At 45.3% G+C, this 18,500-nt stretch overlaps 1 pseudogene; it reads right to left on the bottom strand.

Moving 5' to 3' along the window:
• Positions 1 to 13,585: 13,585 nt before the first annotated feature.
• LOC124657651 lies at positions 13,586 to 14,811 on the bottom strand (annotated as a pseudogene).
• Positions 14,812 to 18,500: the final 3,689 nt, after the last annotated feature.

Consider the following 18,500-nt stretch of genomic DNA (forward strand, 5'->3'; position numbering starts at 1 on the left):
TCAACAATGAGTTGATGGCGTTCCCCAAGTAAACATGGTTATCGCACAACAAGCAACTTAATAAGAGATAAAGTGCATAATTACATATTCAATACCACAATAGTTTTTAAGCTATTTGTCCCATGAGCTATATATTGCAAAGGTGAATGATGGAATTTTAAAGGTAGCACTCAAGCAATTTACTTTGGAATGGCTGGAAAATACCATGTAGTAGGTAGGTATGGTGGACACAAATGGCATAGTGGTTGGCTCAAGTATTTTGGATGCATGAGAAGTATTCCCTCTCGATACAAGGTTTAGGCTAGCAAGGCTTGTTAGAAACAAACACAAGGATGAACCGGTGCAGCAAAACTCACATAAAAGACATATTGTAAACATTATAAGACTCTACACCGTCTTCCTTGTTGTTCAAACTCAATACTAGAAATTATCTAGACCTTAGAGAAACCAAATATGCAAACCAAATTTTAGCATGCTCTATGTATTTCTTCATTAATGGGTGCAAAGCATATGATGCAAGAGCTTAAACATGAGCACAACAATTGCCAAGTATCACATTACCCAAGACATTATAGCAATTACTACATGTATCATTTTCCAATTCCAACCATATAACAATTTAACGAAGGAGAAACTTCGCCATGAATACTATGAGTAGAAACCAAGGACATACTTGTCCATATGCTACAGCGGAGCGTGTATCTCTCCCATAAAGTGAATGCTAGGATCCATTTTATTCAAACAAAACAAAAACAAAAACAAACCGACGCTCCAAGAAAAAGCACATAAGATGTGATGGAATAAAAATATAGTTTCGGGGAGGAACCCGATAATGTTGTCGATGAAGAAGGGGATGCCTTGGGCATCCCCAAGCTTAGACGCTTGAGTCTTCTTGATATATGCAGGGGTGAACCACCGGGTGCATCCCCAAGCTTAGAGCTTTCACTCTCCTTGATCATGTTGCATCATACTCCTCTCTTGATCCTTGAAAACTTCCTCCACACCAAACTCGAAACAACTCATTAGAGGGTTAGTGCACAATATAAATTGACATATTCAGAGGTGACACAATCATTCTTAACACTTATGGACATTGCATAATGCTACTGGACATTAGTGGATCAAAGAAATTCATCCAACATAGCGAAAGAGGCAATGCGAAATAAAAGGCAGAATCTGTCAAAACAGAACAGTTCGTATTGACGAATTTTAAAATGGCACCAGACTTGCTCAAATGAAAATGCTCAAATTGAATGAAAGTTGCGTACATATCTGAGGATCATGCACGTAAATTGGCATAATTTTCTGAGCTTCCTGCAGGGCAGTGGGCTCAGATTCGTGACAGCAAAGAAATCTGGAACTGCGCAGTAATCCAAATCTAGTACTTACTTTTCTATCAATGGCTTAACTTGGCACAACAAAACTCAAAACTAAGATAAGGAGAGGTTGCTACAGTAGTAAACAACTTCCAAGACACAAAATAAAAACAAAGTACTGTAGGTAAAAACATGGGTTGTCTCCCATAAGCGCTTTTCTTTAACGCCTTTCAGCTAGGCGCGAAAGTGTGTATCAAGTATTATCGAAGGGTGGAGCATCAACATTACCTTGGGCTTTACCCTTACCTTTCTTATTGTTTTTCTTTCCCTTTGGTTTAGTAAATATACGAGTTTCTCCCGGTATAGAGGTGAATTTCAAAGTGCCTTCTCCAACATCAATGACTGCTCCCAATAGTTTCAGCAGGGATCTTCCCACTACAAGAAATATGGTGACCTACGACCCTCCATATTGGTCATTGGAAGGTCATTGTGCGCCATCTATGACCACGCCTTGACCAATAACTGTTGGTCGCCAGTTGAGCGTCACTGAAGGAGCACAACGACCTTTTTTCTCTAATGGTCGTACAGGGATATGACCAAAATTGATGGTCATACATTCTACGACCAAAATTTTGGTCATGGGCAATTTGGTATATCCACGTCAGATCCAACGTGGCAAATCCTACGTGGCAAACATGTGACCAAACCAAATGGTCGTGGATCAAAATTAGCCCAGTTCATTTCTCCCATGTACATGGGCCAAGCCCAACAATTTCTAGGTCCCAACCTTTTTACTAGCGATTTTTTTTCAGCCTGTGGCATTTTTATAGTCCATTTCCATCATGGGCCTTGGCTTTTTACGAATCTGGTCCATTTTTGGGCCTTGTTCTAGTCAATTACTGGGTCCAGCGTTTTTTTGTTTAATTTCCCAATTTAGAGATAATCGTTTGGGCCACAACCTCTTTACACCCCCATCAACCATATATATATCGAGAATTCAGTAATAACAGTAGCATCACATAACATGTCAATAATCACAAGTTTCTCTCAGCAGTATATTACAAGTTCACACACATGAACTAGGACCATCTACCAAAAATGCTAGTTCCAAGAACTAGTTTCAACATAACATACGCTCTTCAAGAGTTGTTCCTCGCCCCAACTTCTGAAAACCAGAACACCTGGCATTAGACTGATTAGGCATGAGAAACTACAAGACATGTAGGAAACTAAAAATGTGCATAAGCATAGCACTTTTTAGTAGTTTATACTAAAAAGAAACTGAGTTTACTTTCAGAACATCATATATTTCATACTACTGTAGCTGACTCAGAAACAATACATACTGTTAACAGCGGGATATCTAGTTGTCACGCTATACAAGATAAACCTTCCTCATCTCAATTGTATCCTTTGAGTACGCAAATCTGCACACAGTTACACCACAAAAAATGAAGTTAAAAGTTTGCGCATTGTTCATGGTTCAAACTAAGAGCACGATGCTAAAAACTTATGCGAAATCAGGACTTGTTATCCGTCCTATCTAAGTTAAGCTACATGTATGAACTGGGTACAGATAATATCAATTACAACTAATCTTAAATAGTTAACATGTTGAACGAAGATGTAAATAGATAATATTGGAAACCTCGGTGAGCAGCCTGTAGTAGTTGGCCTCGCCGAATAACAATGTGCTTTCACCTGCACCTACTGCTTCCTTTGGTCTAGTTCTGCAACACGACACACAAACGAGAAGCCGTTAGCAAGAGGCCAACAAGATGAAAATGAAAAAAAGGACTGAATGCGTTTGTGTACACAAGGGGAACTGATAAGCCAAGATGATGAAACATTCATTAAGGGGGGTAATGATATATTACTACAACAGAACAAAAGAATGGACTACAAATAACGCATTTTACGTAGATTATATAGACACAGCTAAGTCATATCAACCATTTAGATCACACAGCAAGTTTAAATCAAGCAAGAACTTCATGCAGAATAGTATGTTTCATAAACAAATAGATTTTGGGTGATTTAGACCTGTTGCAGCAGGAGATCATCTGCTTCACTCCAAAGGTGAAAGCAAGGAGGGCATGCTGATGATCTGCTTCCTTAAGCTTGTCAACCTCCCAGCATACTTGAAGACCTCTTGTTCTTCTCAGCAACTTCTTTCTTGAACCTCTATCACAGAAAAGTAGAACAATGTGTCAGAAATAAGAGTGCATGATTTTAGTGTGAGCATGATAGTAGAAAAAGAATAAAGATGGCCAGAACCTGAGTGACAAATATCCATGGCATCATTACTTTGACAGTATCAAATTATCAATGGAACATTACATAGATGAGTATACATTACAGTATATGCTGGGTAGTTACAACTTCCATGACCATTTACTTGTATGTACAAGACAGTAGCTTGCATACAGAAGGTAGCCTGGGTCGATCTGAACACGAAATTAGTATGCTAGGTATACTACCGGGGGACATCACAAGAGGGACATGAACAACTTAGTTCTATACGCAAGACATTAGTTTGCATACAGAAAGCCTGGGTCGATCTAAACACGAAATTAGTATGCTAGGTATACTACCGGGGACATCACAGGAGGGACATGAACAGATAGCACACAAAATGGGGACATTGCTATAGATGGATATTTGTTGTCAAGGTAGCAAAGAAGAAGAGGGGAGGGGTACCTTGGCTGTGAAGTCAATGTCCTCGATCTGGCAGTCGAAGTTTTCCTTGTACTCGACTAAAACTGTAGCTGGCGGATAATTTGCAGTCAATGAACTACATAGCAGTGAGAACATTGCTTAAAAGTTAAAACAAAATAGGGTGCTCCAAAGACCTAAGAACCGACGCGACGCTAAGTAATATAGTATCCTTGAGTACAAGATAAATGATTCAGAAAACGAACTATATAACTTAGCAACCTGGAAGGTTAAAGAAGAGAGTTAATCCACTGGTTCCACGTGAGCAGCAATAGGGAAAACAAGGTGTATGGCTGTTTTTGACAACAATATAGAAAGTTACAGGATGTATGCCTGCGTATCTGTTAAAGTACTACTAGAACAGGTACTTAATTACTAGAACCACCTAAATGGAGCAATCAACTAACACAGCAGCCTAAACAAGTTTGCATATATCAGGAACCAAGTTACAACAATAGTATCTCTAGCATAAGAAAGTAATTAGTATGAAGCTAATATCAGGAACAGAGCATAACAAAATAAAACATGTTTGCCAAACCATTAACAAGATAGTACAACAATCAATACCTAAAGTAGCTCATGCCCTAAAGCCTCCACATGAACCAATCAGGGATATGTAAGACAGAGGCAATATAAAGGATGCATTTAACAATGCTATTTTACTCCACTGGGAAACGTAAAACAGAGGCAAAATACCATCTGACACTACAAGTCCATCTATAACTACTACAGCCAGTAAGCAATCATGATCAAGCTACTGCAACTTAGATACCACCAAGAACAGGATAAAATTGGTTCAAGATGATCATATTCCAAGTACGCCAAAAGCAGTACTAATATAATCACTTCATCAAAATTAAATCTAAAACCTGGCAACCATATTGACATTCTAGTTTGCAGAAACATCAAAATATGAGGACACTTTCTACAGATCACCAGCTAGCAAGATAGCGTGCTAAAAATTTCCATCCCTGTCGTAGTATCCTATTAGGCAAGAAGTACTAGATGGCCAGTAAGTAATGCTCGATGATGGGCGAGATTTTCCTACGGTGGGTGCTGAAATCCGCGGTCCTGGATTGCCTGGGGCAGCTCGGGCTTGAACAGGAACCCGGCGTCGACCGTCTTGTCGTCATCCTCCTCGCAGTCCAGAGCTCCTCCGCGTACACCTCGGCCTTCTGGTGCTCACCCATCCTACCACAAGGAGAGATCACGAAACCAATCAATTCTTAACAGGAAACCCTAGAACACAATGACCCAGATCTTGCCCAAATTCAAATCGTACAACAAAACTGGGACAGGAAAATCAACTGCATCAATCCGGCAGGGCGGGAGCGCGCGGGGTATCGGAAATTTTGCGGCTTCGAGGCCCGAGGCTGCCAAATAGGAGGCAGGCCACCTCGGGATCGAGAGGGCATGGAACTGGTGGAGCCGCTGCTCGCGTTTGTCAGCATCAATGGAGGATTTGGCTGCGGGGAAGGAATGGATGGGGTTGGCGGAGGATCTGGCTCGGGGTGGCGGAGGATCTGGCTCGGCGAGGAAGAGGAAGAGCTGATGGGGCGCTCGCAATGTGCGTGGAGAGAGGCGGCGGGGTGAGGGATTAGTGCGTCTAGGGTTTGCTGGCCGACTTGTACAAAGGGAGGGGCTCGTTGGGCTGTGGGTGGAGTTTGGTGGTCGGGCCATTTCGTATCCATTTTTTTGACAGAAAATATTTTTTTTTTTAAGTGCAAAAATGGCTTTTTAAAGCAACTACAAGAAAATATGGGAAAAAATGGAACCACTAATTTTTTACTCAAATTAGAACACGTATCATGGACAATTAAGGAGTTTAGCACGCCTAAGGGGTTATGGAACACATTTCAAAAATTAAACCGTGTCATGAAATTGACATAACTAACTCAAAAATAATCAAAAAGATGGAAAACCTTCGCATTAGTTCATTTTATATGAACTAGTATCCAAATAAAATAACAAACTTGCAACATTTTAAAATAAATAAAAAAGTATTCTCAAGCAGAGTTATCTTGTCTAGTACGGAGTTTCTCAAACTTGCCCAAGTGTCCGTTCAGCTCATGCAGTTTGGTTTGGATGACCTATATGATAGGGTTATAGGTCAACGTGTGGACACTAAACACTAAGCAAAAAAATAACACCTGGATATGACACACGTCAGCGGAAATTGACACATTTACATGACACGTAGATAAACATGTTGAGCTGGCACACACGACCATTCAAATCGGTCGTAGTCGCCCAAAATCAACGTTATAGACCAGTGTTGTCTATGTTATGACCAATTAGTGCAAGCAAGATATGACCTTCCATACAAAAAGGTCCTAGTTTTTCAAGGTTTGGACCCTCCCAAATGGCCTACGACCATTTGGTTCGAAGTGGTCATAGATCCATGACGAAAATACTCATGGTCGTTATGAAAAGGTCATTAGTCAACACATTTCTTGTAGTGTCCGAGTGTGAGTTTTCCTGTTTCAACAACGAGATAATCAATAGATATTGTTCTTCCACAAATAGTTGTATGCACACCTGCAGCTATTCCTTTAGGGATTATAGTAGAGTTATCAATGAGAGTTATCTCTTCTCCTCCTTCCTCGACTCCCCAAAGTTTCAAAGATTTATAAATACTTTCGGGCATAAGGCAAAATTCATACATAATATCACAAGTAGGCATGGAGGGTTCGATCACCGATAGCAATTTTAACAACGAGGATCCCACAATGAGAGTTTAGAGTTCACTAAAACTTGTTCAAGACGATTACGAACGTGGCAATAGTTATCATTCAAGCGAGATGTACTTATCTCCGGAGTATTTAATCTACTATATATGCTAGCGAGGACTGAATCAAAGTTATTAGCTGAATCATATGATGCAACCAACTTCTTTATGGCATTAAAAGCTTGATCCCCATTGCAATGAAGGAAATCTCCTCCCACTAAAGTATCCAAAGCATATCTATAGCGAACCATAAGACCAAAATAAAAATTACTAAGGAGCAAACTCAGAGTCATTTGAGGTTCAGTTTTACGATAGGAAGTAAAAATTCTAGACCAAGCATCCTTAAAACTCTCCTCATCCCCTTGTTTAAAAGTGAAGACTAATTCTTCAGGCGAAGAAGTAACAGGTTCAGAGCTAGACATGGTAACAAAAGTAACTAATTTTTTTGAATTTTTAGTGTAGAGTGCAAGACAGTAAATAAAGCAAACTAGATAAAGTAAATGCAAGTAAACTAATTTTTTTGTGTTTTCGATATAGCAAACAAGATAGCAAATAAAGTAAATCTAGCAACTAATTTTTTTGTATTTTGATTTAGTGCAGCAAACAAAGTAGTAAATAAAATAAAGCAAGATAAAAACAAAGTAAAGAGATTGAGAAGTGGAGACTCCCCTTGCAGCGTGTCTTGATCTCCCCGGCAACGGCGCCGTAAAAAGAGCTTGATGGCGTGTATTTCACACGTTCGTTGGGCAACCCCAAGAGGAAGGTATGATGCGCACAGCAGCAAGTTTTCCCTCGGAAAGAAACCAAGGTTTATCGAACCAGGAGGAGCCAAGAAGCACGTTGAAGGTTGATGGCGGCGGGATGTAGTGCGGCGCAACACCAGGGATTCCGGCGCCAACGTGGAACCTGCACAACACAACCAAACTACTTTGCCCCAACGAAACAGTGAGGTTGTCAATCTCACCGGCTTGCTGTAACAAAGGATTAACCGTATTGTGTGGAAGATGATTGTTTGCGGAAAACAAGTAGAACAAGTATTGCAATGAGATTGTATTTCAAGAAAGAGAATTGGACCGGGGTCCACAGTTCACTAGAGGTGTCTCTCCCATAAGACGAACAAGCATGTTGGGTGAACAAATTACATTTGGGCAATTGACAAATAAAGAGAGCATGACAATGCACATACATATCATGATGAGTATAGTGAGATTTAATTGGGCATTACGACAAAGTACATAGACCGCCATCCAACCGCATCTATGCCTAAAAAGTCCACCTTCGAGGTTATCATCCGAACCCCTCCGAGTATTAAGTTGCAAGCAACGAGACAATTGCATTAAGTATGGTGCGTAATGTAATCAACAACTACATCCTTAGACATAGCATCAATGTTTTATCCCTAGTGGCAACAAGCACAACACAACCTTAGAACTTTCTCGTCACTCGTCCCGGTGTCAATGCGAGCATGAACCCACTATCGAGCATAAGTACTCCCTCTTGGAGTTACAAGCATCTACTTGGCCGGAGCATCTACTAGTAACGGAGAGCATGCAAGATCAAAAATAACACATAAGCATAACTTTGATAATCAACATAACAAGTATTCTCTATTCATCGGATCCCAACAAACGCAACATATAGAATTACATATAGATGATCTTGATCATGATAGGCAGCTCACAAGATCCGACAATGATAGCACAATGGGGAGAAGACAACCATCTAGCTACTGCTATGGACCCATAGTCCAGGGGTAGACTACTCACACATCACACCGGAGGCGACCATGGCGGCGTAGAGTCCTCCGGGAGATGAATCCCCTCTCCGGCGAGGTGCCGGAGGCGATCTCCTGGATCCCCCGAGATGGGATCGGCGGCGACGGCGTCTCAGTAATGTTTTCCGTATCGTGGCTCTCGGTACTGGGGGTTTCGTCACGGAGGCTATTTGTAGGCGGAAGGGCAAGTCGAGAGGCGGCACGGGGGCCCACACCACAGGGCCGCGCGGCCAAGGGGGCCGCGCCGCCCTAGGGTTTGGCCACCCCGTGGCCCCTCTTCGTCTCGTCTTCGGTCTTCCGGAAGCTTCGTGAGAAAATAGGCCTCCGGGCTTTTATTTCGTCCAATTCCGAGAATATTTCTTTACTAGGATTTCGAAACCAAAAACAGCAGAAAACAGACAATCGGCACTTCGGCATCTTGTTAATAGGTTAGTTCCAGAAAATGCACGAATATGATATAAAGTGTGCATAAAACATGTAGATAACATCAATAATGTGGCATGGAACACAAGAAATTATCGATACGTTGGAGACGTATCAGCGCTCTAATTACCCTCGCGTGGGTCGGTGAACTCGCAGTCCAAGCCGACGCACTCGATTGGTGCGGCGTCGAGAAAGTCCCTCTTGATGGCGCGGATCCACTTCTCCACTCTTGATGCACGGAGAGTGACCGTGATCTTGAAAGACATCCCTTCGGCCATAAGGTGGTATATCCGAGATCGAGGAGCCGGGGCGCGCGCGAGGTGCTCCATTAGGGCCGAAACATCGATGGGGAGAGGGCTTTTTGGGAGAGGATGATGGAGATGTGAAGAGATGTGTGGCAATGGTGAAGGAGATGTGAAGCATATAAAGGTGAGAAAGATGAAGATGAACAGGCCAGCCACCGGGTGATCAATTCCCGTGGCTGGCCGCCGGCGCCGTCGACCCAAATTCCCGTGCGACGATCGGTTTCTGTGCGCCGGCGACGATCGGCTTCCACGCGGGGAACGAAGCGTTTGACTTCATGTCCCGGCTTGTTTCACGAGCCGGGACTAAAGGGGGTGCCAGCAGGTGAGCACTAGTAGAAACAGGGCCTTTTGCACCGGTTCATATTGGCCATATGCACCGGATTGTGAACCGGTGCAAACAATCCGGTGCAAAAGCCCCCCCTTTTGCACCGGTTCAGTTACGAACCGGTGCTAAAGGGGGCAGCACGTGGCCCTCTGTGGAGCGCACGGCGGAGGACCTTTTGCACCGGTTCGTAATACGAACCGGTGCAAAAGGGTTGTGCTGCGGCAGGGTTTTGGTGCCCTTCCCTGCCGCGGCAGGGAATTGCACTAAACGCTGTCGCGGCAGGAAATTTACACTAAAACGCTGCCGCGGTAGATTCTGCCTCCATTCGAAACACGTTATAATGCAGACACATATATATAGGAAACCATTATATTACATATATCGATCGAAGTGACACACGTTCATGCATATATATATATATATATATATATATATATATATATATATATATATATATATATATATAGGACGTGGTTTTGGTACGTAACCTTACCCCAGCGCATGCTATCATTGCCGTCCATGTGCTTTGAGATTGGTACTTCTTTTCTCCTACTAGCTTCTAGTGTGACTCATAGAAAAGGAGTGAAAGTGATATTCTCTCTCCTTGAGTCACAAATGGGGACCGGTGGAGTGCAGGATTTTGAATTTGGTTGCCTCTTTAAGACTACCTCATGCTGTGAAGTTCGGTTTGATTTCAAAACTGCTCCTTTTTTATACACACTGCAGTTTGTTGGGCCACGGTCCAGCTCTGAATTTGAGTGCAGCACATCAAGCCAACTGTGTCATGAAACTTGTCTTTAGCAGGCGAGGCAGTCCGGTGAGTTTCCTATATCGGCAGTTTGTTATTCAAACTGGTCTGCACGTTTGGATGTAGCGCATAGTCATGTTCTAACGGGCTGGTACCGTATTCTCCGCGTACGGCTTTACACACGCCGCCGTTCAGCTGGAGTACGAACAGGCAGACAACTACCGTGCTAATCTTATTTTCCTTTTGCGCGACCTGCCTTGCGGCAGTGCCTTTCGTGGTCTCATTCGTTTATTAGGGAAAAGAGAAACGAACATGCTAGTGCCCTCCTACTCTATCTTAGGCCCCACCTCAATCACGTGCTGGTTAAGATTTGTGGTTTTGCCTCATCTCTCAATCACTAGCTTGGTATGATTTGCGTTAGCTCGAACGCGAGTGTTTTTGTATTCTGTAGTCTTACTACCTTTTGCTCTACATTTCCCTTCTCCCCCGTAATTCAAGCACCCGCCTAAAAAACTATCTGGCATCCAGTTGTAATTTCTAAGTATCTAAAATCCCCATCAAAAGATAATCAAGCATTTAATTTGTTAAGTACATGTCGCACCACAATGGACATTGTTAAGTACCTATGTGGTATCTCTCACACTAGTTCATGTATATTCAGTACCCGGTGATAAGAGAGAAGGTACCAAGTAAAATTCAGTACCATCAATCTTATTATCTCGTGCCTTGACTAGTATTGGTTCGGTACCCGCGGGTAAAATGAATTGGTACCTAGACAATTTTCAGTACCGACGCTCTAGTTATCTTGCACCTTGGTTAATGTATATTCAGTACCTGGTGATAGGAGATAAGGTACCTAGTCAAATTACGGTGCCATCAATCTTATTATATCGTTCCTTGACTAGTTATGTTCGGTACCTATGCATATATTCGGTACCGACGCTCAGTTATCTCGCACCTAGGTTAATGTATATTCAGTACCCGATGATAATAGAAAAGGTACCTAGTCAAATTTTGGTACCTATGCATATATTCGGTACCGACGCTCAGTTATCTCGCACCTAGGTTAATGTATATTCAGTACCCGATGATAACAGAAAAGGTACCTAGTCAAATTTTGGTACCTAGTCAAATTTTGGTACCATGAATCGGAACACGGAAATTCCAGTACCATGAATCTAATTTTGTCGTTCCTCGATTAACATATATTCAGTACCCGAGGATAAAAAGAATACGCTTAGAAAATATCGGTACCATTAATCAAACTATGTTCGTTCCTCAACTAATATACTTTCGGTACCCGACGCTAAATAGATTCGGCACCTAGATAATTTTTAGTGCCATCAATCCAATTCTCCACAGTATTTTGTTTAAAATACTTCTGATCCCCTAGCTTCTTCTTAATAAAATGCCGCAGGTCCCTCCCCCGTTGGTCTCGTTTTTCTATTATAGGGCTACCGGTTTTAAGTTTTATCGGTAAATCGGAGTACTCGTACATCAGTCCCTACCTTAGGTATCATTCGGTACTTAGGATGTCGTCCAAGCACATACATCTAAGTAAGTCGTACCTTCATTATAGGGTTATTAGTACCCGTAGAAACAAATCCTAGGTTAATGTAAGTCGTGCCCCGCTAATAGATGATAGAATCGAAACCCGGAGATTCCAGTACCACAACATAAATATTGAAGTACCCCATCTAAAAATACATCCGACCCAGTTTGAAATACCAAAGTACCTGATAGACTAATAATCACGCTCCATTCCGTCGGTTTGGCTTTGATCGAGGCGGTTGTCAATGCGACGGTTCCCCTTCCCGGCAACTGCACCGTCGCTACGTAGGCGGCGGTTGAGCGTCCGAGCCGCTGACATGTCGGGCCCGCGCCTCCTCGCCTCTCATTTCGTTGTGTCCGGCGTGCCAGGAGCATCTCCTGTGTAGCGGGTTCAGGCTCGGGCGCCGGACACCGTATTGAGCCGCGTCGGACAAAAAGAGCCTTTAGGGCGCGCGGCTGGAAACGATTTTTTGTCCGGCGCGCCTCGAATCCCTTTGGGGGACGCTTTGGGGACGCGGCTGGAGATGCTCTAAGTGCACCGTTGTATTAGACTTCAGCACAATAGAAAATGAATGAGAGAAAAAGCAATCTTCCTTCACAAATTGACACAAGAATCTGAACCTGTACTTTTGAGCATCACAAACTTCAATATTTCTCCTTTAAGAGGGAAAATTAAAATCTAAACCGAGATTTAGAGCAGGTATTGCGGTGAGAGATTTGTCCACACGAAAACCCATCACAGAGACTCAACATTTGATTGCAAAGATACAATAAGATGCATCTGCTACTAGATGTAGTTAGCATCCACCGAATTGTACAAGCACGGTCAAAAGTGAAGCACCCACACCGGATCTCCTCTAAGATGATTTTTTCCTAAAAAATTCAGGCACCACCATTTATATAAAACATGGTAAGCACCATTCACAATTCACAAACACTACGGGAAAAACAGGTTTTGCCGTGCAACTATTTGCACGGCAAAGAGCCTTATTTGCACGGTAAAGGCTTTGCCGTGCGACCCCGCACGGCAATGTTATCGACGGCAAAGGCTTCTTTGCCGTGTGACTCGCCAATGTTGCACGGCAAAGGCTTTGCCGTGTGACGCCGCACGGCAAAGGTCGCTTCTTTGCCGTGTGCCTAACATGTTTTATCTAAAAAAAGGCCCCAAACTGGCTGGTCTAGGAATCGAACCTAGGACACAGAGTAGGGAAAGCGTGCAACCTTGCCACTAAGCTATGTGTTCGTTTGTTGATAACTATACCATGCCATGCCTTTTGAGATGAGAAAAAATCCAGTTTCTACATCTTTGCCGTGCGCTTACACTAGGCAAAGGCTTCTTTGCCGTGTGTTTTTTCAAAAACACTAGGCAAAGGCTGCTTTGCCGTGCAACCCAGCTGCGCGCACGGCAAAGGATGAGGCACGGCAATGCCCAACGTCTTTACCGTGCACCAAGTCTTTGCCGTGCGGTGTGTTGGACCATTGCCGTGCACCTTTCTTTGCTGTGCGGCCTCTTCCATCTTTGCCGTGAATCGTATCTTTGCCGTGCGCTTGTGTCTATCTTTCCCGTGACCAAAGTCTTTGCCGTGCGTTTTTATCTGTGCGCACGGCAAAGATTTCTTTGCCGTGCGGGAACACACGGCAAAGAAATGTTGCACGGCGACGCATATTTTTCCCGTAGTGAAAGATGCGAAGTAAAAATGCAGAAAAAGAAAATGCATTGACAAGAAAACTCTCTCTTCTTTTCTCACGAACTGGACAGGAGGAAAAATTGTCACGCAATACAACTACGCGTATCCCCCTCCAGTTGAACATATCCAAAATTTGCTCGTACAGAAATTGCAATAGCGTCTCTTTTCACATACTCTGAAGAAATAAAAAACGAACTGAGCCAATCCGGAAACTGGGAGCTGCAGCTGGTGGAGCAGCGCGCAATCCGGTTGTGTATGGGCACGGCGATGGCGTCGAACTGGAGCTGCTCGAGCGCCTCCACGATCTCCTCGAGCTCGTCGATGAGCAGCAACTCCTTCTGGCGTTTGGTGACTGGCCACCGCCGGAGAACCCATCTACGACGGCGCAGGCGAGCCCGGGGTGCTTGTGCAGGAACTGCAGCACGCAGTAGACGAGCTGACTGTGGTAGGCCGTAGGCGTGGAGCCACCGGTACGGCGCAGCGGCAGCAATACCCGCATCAGGAACCCCGGGTGCTCCTCCTTGAGCGGCACCATGAAGCCGTTGATGATGCTCCCGCATATCTCCAGCGCCTCGCAGACGCCGGCGGCGCCAACGACCGCGGAGGAGGAGGAGGACAGCGACGAGGCCTCGTTGGTGAATCGGAGGAGGGCGTTGGCCATGGAGCGGCGCATGAAGGCGCGCTCCAGGGTGAGCTTGGAGAGTGCCAGGAGGGCGGTGAGGAAGCGCCGGTCGACGTGCCCGCGGAGGGACTGAACGTCGGTGGCGGCGACGGCCGCCAGGAGCACATCGTAGACCGAGCCGAGGTGCGGGCATGACGGGAGCAGCAACGCGTCGGCGCCCGCCTCGGCGAGCGGGCACCCGGAGGACGGCGGCGGCATCGCGTGGAACAGGTTCGCTGCGAGCATCTTCACCAGCGCCGCCATGACCCGGTGGTCCAGCCCCGCACAGCGGCGAGGACCTTGGCGAGGTGGGCGCGCTTGAGCTCCCGCTCGACCGCGCCCTTGCACCGGCGGCTACGTTGAAGAAGGTGAGGACGCGACAGCAGGAGTCGATCTTCAGATCTTGTCGATGAGGCTTTTGGCCTCGGGCTCCGGCGACGGCGGCGGGATCTTGACCGCGGCGGCGGAAGACGAACACGCTGCCAGGCTTCTCGAGGTTGAGCAGGTGCAGCAGCGTGGTGGAGCTCCTCGGCTCCTCGGAGGGGTAGCCGGAGCCCGAGGAGCAACTTGAACCCATGGGAGGCCTAGGATGGCGGGAGGCTGAGGGACGCACAGTTAGCGAGCATGATCTCGCCCAGCTCGGCGGGGCTGAAGCCGTGGTCGCCGGCGGTGTGGAATCCCTCCTCCACCTGCGGGTGCATCTTGTGGTCCTTGATCCTCACCGGCCGCAGCACCTCCCCGGCCATGCGCTCGAAGGATGGAAATATGGTGGCTCATTTTTTGCCGCTCTGGATAAAGCACAGTAGGCGAAAGCAGGGGAAAGTAAATACAGGATGTAGACGTGGGGGCAGAGAGAAAAGGTGTGTTCGACTGTGGTACATATGCAAGCTGAGAGAATCTGCATGTTGACTGTGCTAGAACCGAGCCCAACGGCTCTCTACACAGAGCGATCAGAGCATGGACAGAGTGGCCTGCTGGCCTGACGCTGTCTGGCCTGATGCTGTCGTCGCCTACAGGATATCGATCCACTAAATCGGCAGATGCTCGTTTGGAAATGATTCCCTTATTCTTGCCATACTCTTAGCACAGATCTTGACACTCATATGAACGGCAACGATAGCTAGCACCGGAGTAAGGTTACATATGAAAACTTTTGTCTATATATATATATATATATATATATATATATATATATGTCTACATCAACTTTGAAAATAATTTATATTCAATATTGGATGGCGGGCAAATAGTGTTCTCCGTCTGGAGCTATGACTTGCTCAAGTAAGAATCCCGCCAGTTCTTCTTGAATTGCTCGTACACGCTCGGTTGCTAGAAGACCGTCCCGCAACCGTTGGATCTAATAATTTCAAGAAGGTACGGTGGTCAGTATATATATATGTGTATATGTGAATGAAACACAAGGTGATAAAATAAAGTCAGGAATGTTGTTTACGTACATCAAGTTGTTCCAAAATTTTGGTCACATGGTGGGTATTCTGGCGGATGAACTCGCAAACGTAGAACCCGCATAAATTATTCCCGTCCTCTTGCCTCAAGCACTTTACGCGAACAAAGTTCAATCAAAATAATATATAATCAAGGATGATAATAATGGTATTGAAACTAGAATCAAAGAGATGCGCGGCCTAGCCAGTAGTACTTACCGGTACATGTTTTATTCGAAGCTCTTTATTCTGTAAACCCGGAGACTTGTTGGCGAACCGTTTCCAAGCTTTGTGAAGGATATCAGCCATGTCCCCCCACGCCTCAAGGGGTTTACTCTTCGAGTCCATGACTTCTACTACCCCGGTGTCGGGTTCAATGACTAGCAGGATATAGTGAAACCTGCGGACACACATATATATATGGATAACTCATCAATTACACTTAACACATGGAGTAAGCGCAAAAGATTTAATGTATGAAGACAGTAACACTCACGCGAAGTTGTAAGGAAATAGTATTGCCCTTTTGTATGAGTTTTTCCTTAAGGCATATACCAAGTTATTCTCCGTGTCCTTGGGAGAGTTGTCGACAGTATACCCATTCACGGTATATGGGTCAACAAACCCAAGATCATAGATTTGCCCCTTGCGGCATTCGCGGATCCTCATTATGCATAATATAGATAGTTATATGCATGCAATGGACGAGCCGCGGTAAAGACTTAATTACATAAATAATACTTACAGGCAGTAGGCACTCAGCAGAGATTTGTCGAGGGCGTCTTGATTGAATAACTAAAATAATTCACAAAATTCGATGTTCATCACGTCAGTTCGCCCGTAGTGCTCATCTTTGATTGCCACCATGATCCAGTTCTGACCGTTCTTACATGCATCCAAGTACCAATTATGCAGTCTTCGCAGTTGTGTTGATAGATGAGGCAACTCCTCAGCTCTGACAAGAGGTTGCCCGTACTTGTACTGGTATGCTATTTGGACATCACCCGTGATCATGAATTCGATGCGTCTTAAGTACTCAGGAATACTCATACCGGCCGCATCTGCCTCATCTTTGTATAGTTTTACCATCGTCGGATCAAGGCACTGCAGGACATCGGGATACACTTGGAGCGGGGGGCACGAGTTTTTCTGGGTTCCAAGCTGGGGAACTGGTTTCCCTTCTTCCTTACTTTTTTGCCACCGCTCTCTTGCTACCACATTTGACTTGCGAATAGACCGGTCATAGTTCGATGAAAGACTTGGCTCAGGTTGATGAAGGTTCTTCAGCAATTTCAAATCTTTTCCTTGGATATAGCTGGCTCGGGCTCAGGCTGGGGCTTTTTCTTGCCAAACATGGATTTCATGTGTTGTTACTTTGCGATCTTGGCATTTTCCTCATCTGTATAGTCATAAGGTCTCTTGGGAGGAACCTTAGGCACTCTTGGGAGGGGATCTTGTTTGCGTTTCGGTGATCGGTTACGACTCATTGCCGTAGCGGTCCGCCTTTTGCTCTTAGACTGAGTGGTGGGCTGCGGCGGCGGAGAAGGCTGACGCACTGGAGACGGCTGCATCGGTGGAGAATGATGGCTCGGTGGAGACCTTGTTGGCGCCTTCCAACCCGGAATCACAATGAATTCCTTTCGCCATAGAACTGTAGTGTCTTGGCTTCTCCCAGCTCTAGCAAATCCCCTTCACCGGCAGGGTGGTCAAGCCTCAGCGGCCCATACCCATCCATAACTTGATCCACCCCGGCAACAGCGTAGCTAGGTGGAACCGGTTTGAAGTGGTATCTTTGATCAGGTACTGGCGGTAAGACATGGCCGATCGCCGCCTTGAGCGTTAAGTAGCCCATCGTTTTGAAATGTAGCTCACAAGGTGTCGACTCTGTGATATAATCCACAGGGTAGAGAGGAGCCATCTGCGGATCCATAGGGGAGGGAGGAGCCATATGCGGATCCACAGGGGAGGGAGGAGCCATATGCGGATCCACATCTGCATCATCACCCGGCAGCTCCGTGGAAGCCACGCTGCTTTTTCGCTGAGATCCCTGGCCGGTAGCATCGAATGCAACTTCTTCTATCTGCGGATTAGCTTGGGGTTGGGTGACTGAGCCTAACATTATCATCCTCACTTGCTCCTCTAGCTTAGCAACGCGTTCTTGAACCACATCTTTTTTCCTCTGACGGCTTCTATCGGGATATTTCTTCGTTTCTGCAGGAAACCCAATACACCACGGCTTGCCACCTGGTATGGTTCGTGTTCGTCCTGGGTGTTCAGGATTCCCGAGGGCGCGTGTGAGCTGGTCCTTCTCTCTTTCGGGACGGAACTTCCCCTCTTCAACTTCCTTTGCAACATTTCTAAAGGCTTCGATGGGAAGTGGGTTTTCCTTATGTCTTTGTGTGTATATACAGAACCCTTGTGCGTCCAACGTGCCCCCATGCGTGTAAAACCAATCCCTTGACCGCTGGTTCCATTTCAGTACCTCTGGCTGGATCCCCTTTTCAATTAGGTCGTTCTCCCATTTCTCCCACTTAGGCCTGCCAGCCTTGTAGCCTCCTCGCCCCATGGTATGGAAGTACATCTTATTAGCAGCATTTTTCGTACTGGTGGCTGACCTTTTCTTTGCCCTCTCCGATGTCTTGTACTTCACAAATTCCTCCTAGTGGTCTTTTATCTTCTCATAGGGGCCATTGAAATCCGGAGTCTTCTCTTGCTTGACAAAGAAGTTGTCCAATTTCTTCTTGTAGTCGTTGAACTGTAGTGCCATCTTCTTAAGAGCCCACTTCTTGACTCTTCGCTGTACGCTATTCAGCTCGGGATC

The sequence above is a fragment of the Lolium rigidum genome, chromosome 5, assembly GCF_022539505.1.
Source record: "Lolium rigidum isolate FL_2022 chromosome 5, APGP_CSIRO_Lrig_0.1, whole genome shotgun sequence".
Classification (NCBI taxonomy): Eukaryota; Viridiplantae; Streptophyta; class Magnoliopsida; order Poales; family Poaceae; genus Lolium; species Lolium rigidum.